The 11,518-nt window shown below is 34.7% G+C and overlaps 1 protein-coding gene across 5 annotated transcripts in view; it reads left to right on the top strand.

Annotated features, from left to right (window-relative positions):
* The window catches only part of KANSL1 (KAT8 regulatory NSL complex subunit 1), a 160,678-nt gene that overhangs the window by 41,169 nt on the left and 107,991 nt on the right, over nt 1-11,518 (top strand). The gene's annotated exons all lie outside the window — the stretch shown is intronic.

The raw sequence follows: 11,518 nt of genomic DNA on the forward strand, positions 1-11,518 counted from the left end.
GATTTCTTTACATTTTGAAGACTGATAATTAGAAATGCCTCTCAGTATTTTAATAGGCTGCCTCCAAGCACAGTCCACTTTTTCACAACTTGATTCTCTGCCTAAAAGAGCTTACCTTTATCAGATTTGAATTTTATTTTAGCTAAGTTAAATGTATTGACATATTTGGGATAAATTCTTACTGGTTTTTCCAAATCTATTGATTTAAGGAAAATTCTACGTAAGCTTTGGATGGCACTCCAGATTGGTATGGTAGAGCCAGAAGTGCTTTATTAATAATGTTCTACCCTTCTAATCCTTCATCCTGCTCCTTATGGATAAACAAGGAAGTACAGTATAAATATATCTCCTTAAAGATAAGTCAGTCCACATTTATCTACTTATAAGTGTTAGACTTATGAGAGGGAAACATGAGAAGTTGGAAAAAAGGGGCAGCAGAGTTAACTAGTAGATCCTCTTTCATTTCCTCTTTGGGTAGAGATTTTGTAAAGGTTGGATTACTAGAGAAGGCTGAAATAGGTGGATATGTTGGAATAATTGTTTTTTTCCTTGCTCGTAGTAAAATAGTGACTAAGATTTTTACTGGAGACCTCATTGAGACAATCAGAGTTTTAAGCATAAGTAAATTTCCTTTTTTCTTCTCAATTTTGTTTATATTATCCACATAGATAACACTGAATGTGATATTTCGGATTCTATTTCTATTTTGAGGGAAAAAGTGGATAATTTTGTTGCATTTCTTCCCTGTAGATGTAGTTCCATTACCATTCTCATTAGTTTACTGTGTCTAAGAGTCTAATTCTGTATTGTTTTAAGTAAAACAAATGTATTTCAGAGGCTTGCTACTGCTGTAGCATAGTTATCTTTCCTTAAATGGATTAAATTGGCATGTCAATATGTGTGCATTATCCCCGCTGACTTTGTTGCATAAACCACTGCTTTAAAAAATCTTGGTTAATGTTGAATATTTTGTTTTAGAGTAATTTCAAATAACAAATACTGTAGTTGAAGCATTTTAAGTTTCCTGTACTTGTTTTATGTATTTGAGGGGGAAAAAATCTAAAATCTATAAGCTTATTGTTTTCAGGATACATCGTATTGAAGAAATTTTAAGTTTTGGTAATGTGGGTAACTTCTAATCCAGTGAAATCAAAATACTTAAAAGAGAACTTTTTTTATTCTATGGAATAGTCTAGTGATTTGAAAAGACCTCTTAGTCCATTGACTCACTACTTAGTTTTGGGCATTCTTCTCACATAATGGTTTGTTGACTGGAAGGGATGAAGTGTAAGGACAGGTAAGAGATCATTTTAGGCAACTTTTGGGAGATCAGTTGAATCCTCTTAAAATTAAGTTGACTAACTAATACTTTAAAAAGTTAAATTTCCTTGCATCAGAAAGTAAACAAAACTAGGGCACTAAAAGTACTGTGAAGTAAATTTACTTTTTGTACATTTTTATGTAATTGAATTTAAATTAAAAGCACCAACAAAGCATAAATACTTCAGAGTTCTTGTTGAGCAGGGTCACCAGATTGACTCCCAATGCAGGTATTTAGTCAGATGTTTGTTGACCTTCAGAGAGTATTTTAAAGCTTTTCAGCAATTGGCCAGACAATGAAAGTGGAGGCAATGCTTTGATTAAAAATAAAAAAGGGAAGTTCTTTGGATGCTGAAAAGCCTTTTCTTTGTGATTTAATAGTCCCTCCCAAATCTCATAACGACATTTCTAATTCTTTCGTCCTAGTATAAGAAGTTAGTTAACTCTTCATTAGCTTGATCCAGCTGGTGAGTTTCAACTTCTTTTCCTCTTCCAGTAGCCTGTTTAATATTTCACTGCTTTGCTGAAGTACTTTTGCCAGAGATAAGTCACTAGATTTAGTCTAAGCAACCATGGTGAAAATATTTAGTAGAGGAGACTGTTGTTTTGAAATGATCTTGCTTAAATTACAAGTGGATGCTTTTGTGAAAATTACAAACCTTTACCAAGAATTCATTTGTTTTTTAATTCCTACCTCTAAGAGAATAAACAATGATCCATTGTAAGTCCTAGGCACATGCTAGCAGTAGCAGAATGATGGATTTTTATGTTGTTGAAATTTTTGGCAAATTGTACATTTATCAGCATACTTCATAGTTAGTAAATTCTGTATTGCTAGATGAGACATTAGTGAATTTACTTCTTGAATAATATTTTTGGTTAACTGATTTTATGTTTATTTTAAAAAGGTCATACCTTTTTATTTTTCTAAAATGTTTTACATATCTTTTTGTCTTGGTACATGTAACTACCTACTCGCTTGAAAATTCTGCACTATTTGGGTTTGACCTACATCATTGTTTAGTAACATCACTGTGGAAAAAAGCAGGATTGTAAACATCATTTCCTTCATCAAAGGACTAACAAAGAAGCTCCATTTCAATAAACACCTTAATGTTTAATTCTTAATTGTACAAAAGTAGAAATAAAAACATTTAGTTAACTCATGTATGTAATCTAATTCTTGAGTGTGTGCTTGTGTGTGAGAATGTGCATGCACACTCTTTTCTTCATTTGTGTCTTTGTAGTCCTCCTTTTTTTCCCCTCTAATAGTTTCATTCTGCTATTTTATTATGAATTCCTGGACTTTATACCTCATTTTGCTAAATTTGGTTTTCATTTTCTTGGTCCTTGTGCTTATAAACTTCTATAGTAAATGCTTGCTGTTAAGATATGTTTTTCCGGATAGTCTCTTAAATGTGCTCTTAGATCAGCAAATTGTACATTTATCAGCATACTTCAGCATACTAGGTTCTGTGTACCTAGACAATATATAGACCTTTCGTCCCTTTAAAAATAATAAATAAATAAAAATAAATTTTTTTCTTGCTGAATCATTTTTGTTAGGCTTATCTTGATGGTTAGTATAAAAATAGTCCCATAAAATGTTTCATTGTGACTACTGAAATATGCGATTTATATATTTCATATGTATTACACAGTGCCTTCTTTTATTGTTAGGACCTCAGGGAGAAAGATGCACAACCAAGAGTAATTGTACATTTTCCTAAGCTTTTAAGTCTGTTTCTGTTACCTGGATGCTGTAATTTGTGTTCACTAGGTTTCTATTTTCCTGTTGCCTTCTAGAAGTTTAGAGCCAAACTTGTAGGTCTTATTGTTGTATCTTTTTTTTATTTAAGCCTTATTCTTGGCTTCATTTAGTTCTCCCTGTTCTTGTTTTATTCTCATGTTTTTATTTGTTTTAATTTATTCTAACCTATTTTTATTTGTCAGATAGCCTCCTGAAGTCTGTTCCAGATCAGGGATGGGTAAAAATAAACTAGATGCTCAGTTTAGTGACACTAAAGAAGTTATTTGAATTTTGGGTTGTCTCGATTGCAGTGACTTTACTTCCGGGGAATTGCACCTTCTTGGAGTTGTTAATGAAGACTTCTAGATATAATGAATTTACTAATGTGTTTGTAGATTTTGCTCTTTAGGTACTCAGAAATGCTTTGTATTGTAACTCCTAGTTGAATTTATTAAGTTAGACGGATGATGTTGCCAAAATCACCTTGATTTGTGCTTGTTTTTCTATTCTTTATCCTTTGTCAGACCTAAGATCTGACCATTGCTACAAACTGGCTATAGGCCTAATCATGTAACCACTTTTCTCATAAAAAATGAAGAATTTCTGGGGCTTAAGCTACTATGAATTGTGCTACTCTGTCTGTTAATATTGAGTTCTTCTCAACACTTTTTTTTGGGTGGGGGGCATGTGGAGAACTGGAGGCAAAGTCTCTAAGTCACCTGTAAGTCACTGGTGTAACTTGAAATAAAACAGCTTTTTTGGTTTGTGATAGCTGCTTCGATTCTTTTAATGGGTTAGGTTTTTATTCTTTTTGGGGGGAGGGGTCCATTAAAGTGATTAATGTATTTCTTAGTGTGTGGAGTGATACATAAGTGAGATAATTCCATTGTGTTCTTCTAAAAGTTACTTCAGAGCTGAACACCTTTGATTTAAGGCCCCTTATTTTAGTTAGCCTGCATATGACATCCAGTGGCAGAAACAGGAACTTCTGTGTTTATTCTCTCTTTCCTGCCCCCCTCTTTCCTGAGTGAGTGAGTGAGTGAGTGTGTGTGTGTGTGTGTGTGTGTGTGTGTGTGTGTGTGTAGTGAGAATTATTCTTGGTGCTTCTTGTGTGATCCTGAAGGAAAGAAGTTAGGCAACAGGAATTTGGGTTTTGGGTTTGCTGTACATCTAGTTGCTACAAATGTTTTCTCTTGCCTTGTGACTGGTGTTTTCATTCTATGAAGTTAAAGTACTTTGATGCTAGTGTTAAAGTGGTCATGTAATAAATACTTGCTGAATGAGCACCTGTGTGAGACACAAGCAATGCCATAGGTAAATAAACTGAGTATCCTTACGTTTATAGATTTGATGTGAAGTGGAGGTATGTTAAGATAAAGATGAATATTTAGAATAGTGCCTGGCACATAGTAATATAAAGTAAATACTTGGTAATACAGATGAAGTAGGGAGAGATCACAGCTGGTTGATGGCATTGGAAAGAAAGGATGTTAGAAATGAGTCTTGAAGCGTGGCTAGGATTTTGATAGAAAATTTTCTTCTGATTGTGGCCTACTGAGATGGGTCAGTATGGGTGGAAGGCACAGCATACACAGAGGACAGAGGCTAAAAGACCTTGGGGTATTATTGACTAGAGTGGGGATATTTTAGAGACCCAGTCATATAGCTGAAGGGTGATAAATCTAGTGTAAAAGGAAAGGAGAAAATTCCAGAGACGATACAGAAGTAGATTTAAGGGGACTTAACAGTGGGTATAGGAAGCTGTGAAAGAGAGATTATCATAGATGATCGAAGTTTTAGTCTTGAGCAATTATAAGAATACAGTTTGTAAAATAACCTTAATAGCTCATGAGGGTCCAGGTTCTTCTTTAGTGTCTTAAAAAGGAAGCTTTCTGTATGCTTTACATGTTTCAGCAAGTGTTAAAAATCAGGAAATGGACTTCCATGTAATCCTGTATAAACGGAGGATTTGACTTCTACGGAGGCTGCACAGACTCATTCATATTGGAGACTTTGGGTTTTATTCATTCATTTATCAGATGTATTAAATGCTTACTGTGTGCTTTGGTGCTAAAGATACATAGTGGTGAATAAGAAAAGCAATCCCTGCCTCGCCCCTCATGGGGAATGGAATATAGGTTAGAAAGACAGATTCATTACTTAAGCAAGTAGTCATATGTATAGTTAATGATATATTTACAAAGGTGGTGATCCCACAGAAATGAAATTCAGAGTGCTATGAGGGTGCATTTCAGGAACATCTAGTTAAGATAGGTGGGGATGTCATAGCAAGTATTTTTAAGAAGTAACAGGTAAGCTGAGTTCTGAATGATGAGTTGGTAGTGAAGAAGAGGGGTGTGTTATAGATTGAGGAAACAGCATATGCTAAGGCCTTGGGAATGGGAGGTGCTTGATACTTTCTATAACAAAGTGTAAGAAGAATGGTGAGAAGTAAGGCCAGGGAGGGAGCTACAATCTAGGTCACATGGAGTGACCTTGTAGATCATTTCAGGTTTAAATTTTTATTGCGAAGCCATCTATGGGGTTTACCATAATACCATTGGTTTTTTTTTTTTTTTTTAAAGAACCCTCTCATTGTGTGAAGGAAAGAATGGATGTGGACTGTGAAGAGCAGTTAGGCTATTGGGGTAAGTGAGGTGTAAGAGAAAATGGTGGACGCGGCCTTTGGCAGGGAAGAATGAGAGAATTCGTTTTATTGGAGGTAGGATGACCAGGACCTATGATAGATTGGATGCAATGAGGAAAAGGGAAGGGGTATTACAGGTGATTTCCAGATTTTTTGGCAGGAGTAACTAGATTGGATGAATATGTTGAGATGGGGAAGGAGCATGTGGGGAAGGTTATTGAATGCAGTGGGCATTCACTAATTTCCATTTAACCATTTTTGGCTGTTTGGTATACCCAGTGGTTTCAATGTCATTTGCATAGTATCCTATTAGATTTCATCAGCTTGATAAATTGTTATACTAGAAAAGGAAAGACTTGGGGCCACATTCTATTTAAAACAAATAGTGCTTTCATTAGTTTCTCTTTCCCTAAACAAAGTCAAAATGGACTAGATTATTTTGCAAGCTAGGCAGAAATTCACGCCAAAGGTTGTATCAGTTCATCGCCTTTTTTCTATTTCTCTTTGTGTGTCTAGGAAAATTATGCTTATCTATTCAATATAAAGAGAGCATCGAGTTTCTGTAAATTCGAATCAAGGAGCTCAGTATATAATAAATATAGGGTAAATCTTATTAATTTTGATTCCCATTAAGGCTTTGTGGCAACTTTAACCTATTTGATTTATATCGTGTAATTGCGAAAAAATAGTTTCGCACCAAAGTGGCAGAAAAAATTTCTTTGAAATCAATATGAATCTGATAAAATAGCTGGAGAGTCTGTTCCTCAATCAGAATATACTGAAAATTTGTTAAATTGTAAATGTGGGTTGCTCTGGCAAACTATTTGGTAGCATTGTAGCAACTATATAGATTATATTCAGAACTCAGGTAAGAGGACTTGTGGAGAAAATTAATTTTTGGAGAAAGTGGAGGTTGAGGAATGGCAACTAGCAAGAGGGGTTATATTCTGTTTTAAATCATTTTCTTAAAGGTTGTTTTACTTTCGCCTAATAGAATAAAGGGCATGAACCAGGGAATTGGATGATATTGGTAAGTGTATTGACCATTTTCTTGCTCATCCTGTATCTGTTGTTTCTTGTTTGTGCTTCTGGTACTTAAGAAATGCATCCTGAGAAAATAGAAACTGAGGGAGAAAGAGCTTAGGATATTTGGGACCAAGTGAGTCTGTAACCTGGGAGATCACAGAGCCCCAGGAAGATTTTGACTTACCTGATTGGATTGAGCTAGGAAACAACATTCTTAACCAACTTTACCTAATCAGACAGCAGAGTTGAGACATGTCGATAGAGAAAAAATAGTAGCCTTCATTTGTTGAATATTCTTTAAGGTAGGTAGTGTTTTGAGTGCTTTACATGCATTCACTTAATCCCCACAATACAATGAAGTTATCTTAGTTTTACAGACCCAGTCTGAGGAATGAAAAGTGTGTTACTTGCTTAATGTCACGCAGCTAATAAAAAATCAAGGTATTAATCTAGGCTCCTTACCCACAGCCTGGGCATGAACACTGGCTATATTAATAGAAACAGAATCAAATTGTCCTTTAGACTTGGTTGATGAAAAATTCTACCAAACATTACATAAAATATGACATTTCACTTTACATTCAGGAGACTTTATAGTAATATTAAATAACTTGATAATGTATTTTGAGGAAAGATACATGGTCTGTATCTTAACCAAATACACTCTTTAGCCTGCAATACCTTGCTACCCATTTATTTCATGGAATAGAACTTGGATAGGTTAGGAAGGGGCTAGAGTGACTTTTTTTTTAAAAGAAGGAAACAAGGGAATATGTATTTATCACACCTTATAAAAGGAAGTTTACATTTGGTATTTTATTTAATCTTTGAAATGTATAATGAAGTGATATCCCCATTTTACATTTGATACCTTAGGCTGAAGATGTGTTAAATAATTTGCTTTAGGTCAGTGTGAAGATAAAAACTAGTTCTTTTTAACTGTTTTTCTCTGGGAACTGATTGGGAAGGAGCAGAAAGAAGATTCTGTTTCAAGAAATGGAGCAACCTGAAGGCACATAGCCCTTTAGAAGAATCCTCTCTGATGGCACTTTACACTGATGGACATGGCATTGACCATGAGGAATGATGGGAAGGTTAAATAGATATTTTCTGCTGTAATAAATAATCCAGAGAAGTGCCTTTTATTCTTTTTTTTTTTTTCATCAAATGAGTAAAACATATTTTTGACATGCTAAAGGAAAGATTTATGTTTTAACTTATGTAGAAAAATCCTTTTATTTCTCCAGTTCTTGGAGAAAGAAAGTTTTTAAGATATGAAAGTATTTTTTGTTCTTTCTCCTTTAGTTTGCCCTTGTGCTTACAGCTGATATGTGAATTGTAAGCATGCACTTAGTGTTTATTATTTTCCTCAAGAAATCTCTTTCTAGTAAGTCTGGTTACTAAAGAACTTGAAAGGCATGAAGTAGCAATTGAAGACTATCCTGATTGGTTTTTCACCCATTTCAGTGTTGTTGTATGAGATTTATGATTAACATTTGATATCTTATTTTTATTGAATGGATAATCAGAAAACCTGAAAGATGACTGGAGGTTATTTTTTTTTTTTTTTTTTTTTTTTTTTTTTTTTACCATTTATAGGGTTAGTTCGGAGAGAGAGCGATATAATAGAATTCTGGATGACTAGGGAGAATTGTTCATTTTACTTTTGTCTTTTAATCTTCCTAGGCTTAAATTTCCTCACTTACAAAATCTGGTTTATACCTTTTTGAATAATAACGAGACTCAGGCCAGGATGGGAAAGGGTTTTGTCTCTGTTAGGCATACTGCCCATTTTGCTGAGGTATGTGCTGAGTGGCCAGGTAGCTCACACTACTTGCACTTCCATAGTGAGTCCACAGATTGGGTCCCCTCAGGGAGTTAGTGGCTGAGCTACAGTAGTCTGCTCAGTTGTTTCTGTAATGAGGCAACCTGGTACCAGTGTGTGTGCCTGTAGTAACTGTTGTTTTATTTTTTTTTAAAATGTGTTCCACTTATGACAATGAAGAAATCTGAAAATAAGGTTACAAAGCATGGACCTTGAGGATGGGGTGGTAGTGAGAGAGGGAAGACAAAGGCCTTTAGCAGATCAGTATCTTTTTCTCTTAATAAAGCTATTGTTGGAGTATTATGCTTTGGAAATATCTCTAATGAAAAACAATCATCTACCTCTCCTTTCCCCGGGCCCTAAAATAAGCAAAACAATAAACTTTTATTCTTTAAAAAAAAAAAACACACAAACAATTAAAAGTTCTTTATTATTTGTTTCTTTCTCAAACAGTTGATTAAAAACTATCACAGGTTGTGAAGTTAATTATATGGAACAAATAAGGGATGGCTGCCTTTTAATACTGTCAAATGTCAGCGGCAGAATTCCAGTTAATGCTTTTTAGATGCATAAAGTTAACATAGTTGAGTCCTTCATTGATTCATTTAGTTGTCTTTCATAGAATTTTACTCTGAGAACAAAAAGGGGTTTTTCTTAAAATTTTTTCTTCAGATCTTGAGTTTTCAGATGACTTGTTACAACTATTTCTCTAGATTTCCAACTGAGTGAAAATGTTTTTTTTTTTAAGCTGGCAGTTGCCCAGCAAATTTTTTTTCAGCAAGTATTCTTCGGGCATACCCTATGCATAGCAAAATTTGCAAGATCTTTTTTCACAAGACAGGCCCATCTTGTCTTTGTAAGATGAAAACAGAGTGAGGCTTGCTTAAGACTCATTTTGCTTTTACCTCGCCGTATTTGAAATTGATCACTTATGCAAATACATTCAAGCAGTCACAGAAGTAATTTGAGTTAGATGTGTAAGTAGAAAGGCTAATTTTGTATTTCCAGGAAACCTGCTTGGTCCAGTGATTGTCTTTCCAATTTGTTCTTAATGATAACTTGATAGTAAATAGGTCTCAGACCCAAGAGTTGAGACGTATGAGGTGACTTTGATATTTGCAAGTGTACATTCAAGACATTGACATGATGTGTATATATGTGGTTTTACATTTTATTAGGTACGGGAGGTTACTATTTCCATTAATGTCCAAAGCAATGTTAGATTATTTATACTTCCATGGCTTACTCTAAACAGTGTGATGGTATTACTCAATGAAGTAAATTTCCTTAATTTCATCCATGAGCATTAAGATTGGCTGACAAACTTGTATAGTATTGCTCTTGGGTGTTTCCTAGTAGGCCAGCCTTCAAAGAGTTTATATTCCTCTGATAGTCTTGCAGCAGTGATCAGAGGAGTTATCATAATTGATAACTTGAGTAGAACATAAGATGTATCATCAATGAGGGTGGTCAAAAGTATCCCTGTGTAAATTCCAAAAAAGGAGATCCAGAATTCTTTGAGTAAAGAGTAATAAATACAAAACATTTCAAGGTAACCCTTAATTATTTGGAGACTAGCCTTTCAGGATCATCTACCATCAAGATTAACCTTCTCCCCAAAGAGCATGGAGCCCTTCTCTGATAATAGAATCAAAAATGATGAAAACACTTAAGAACTGCAAACTTGGTTCTTACCTTCAAGGAATAATTTATGTGATTGACTTCCCCTTCCCCGCCTTCACACACACACACACACCTTCAAGTAGAAAGGAAGCATTAGAATTAGGCAGTGTGGTAGATACATAGTACAGACCTTAATTGCTGAAATTTATGAGAATGGAGTGATTACTGTGGGCTAAGGTGATCAGAAGACCTGAGAAGAGATGGAACTTGAGCTTGAATCACACTGATGACACTTAGAGGAAATAGATGTTTCAGGTCCAAGGTGGGGGAACTCAGGTGAGAATGTTTTGTTGGTAACAGGGAAGAGACCTATCTGCCAGAGAGAAAAGTTTCAATAAAATGTAAGAAGAGATTAGAAGGGTAATTTAGGGTCACATTTTTTAAAAAAAATTTTAACCACTTTATTGAGGTATAATTGACATACAAAACAGTGTACATATTTACTGTATACAAATTACTGGGGTCTTAAGAATTATGGACAATCACTAATGTGGAATGGCATGATTAAAGTGCTCATGAGAGTCTTTGATAGTGATGTGGGTTGGATGGACTGGAGTGTAAGATGATTTAGAGCAGGGCAAGACTTGAAAGCAAGTAGCCCAGCTGTAAATAAAAGTCTTTTGCATCAGGGTGTTGGACCTGGAATACAAAGAAAGGTCTAGATGCAAGATGAAATAGAGAATTTTAGAGTTCACTTTGGACATAAGCACAAATTTGTCATTTACAGATGAGAAACATAGAGACAGATCAAGTGACCGTGCTAAAGATTATTAGGATAAGAGTCAGGGTTAGCTAGAACTCTTGACTCCAAATCTAACATATCATTGATTACATACTTTAGGAAACTTGGTGATGTGATTGGAATTTGATCCTAGAAAACTGGCAGAATATTGATAGAACTAGGAGAAGCAAGAATAGATGTCAGTATATGGAGAGGGAAAGAAATGGAATGAAATTATTTGAAGTTAAAGGTCTTTTGTTCATAACATCTATCACTATAAATTGTTACAGAATTTTATTTTCTTGTGATGATAACTTTTAAGATTTACTCTTAGCAACTTTAAGATAAATAACAGTATTATTAACTATAGTTACTGTGCTGTACGTTACATCCCCATGACTTATTTATAACTTTTAGTTATTTTACTCTCTTTACCTGCTTTGCTACCCCTCACTTCCCACCTCTGGCAACCACCAATCTGTACTCTCTGTGAGGCTCTTAAAGTTTTTCATGTATGGTTTGAGGTAAGATTTTAAATTTTATTCT

This window comes from Pteropus vampyrus, unplaced genomic scaffold (assembly GCF_000151845.1).
Source record: "Pteropus vampyrus isolate Shadow unplaced genomic scaffold, Pvam_2.0 Scaffold306, whole genome shotgun sequence".
Classification (NCBI taxonomy): Eukaryota; Metazoa; Chordata; class Mammalia; order Chiroptera; family Pteropodidae; genus Pteropus; species Pteropus vampyrus.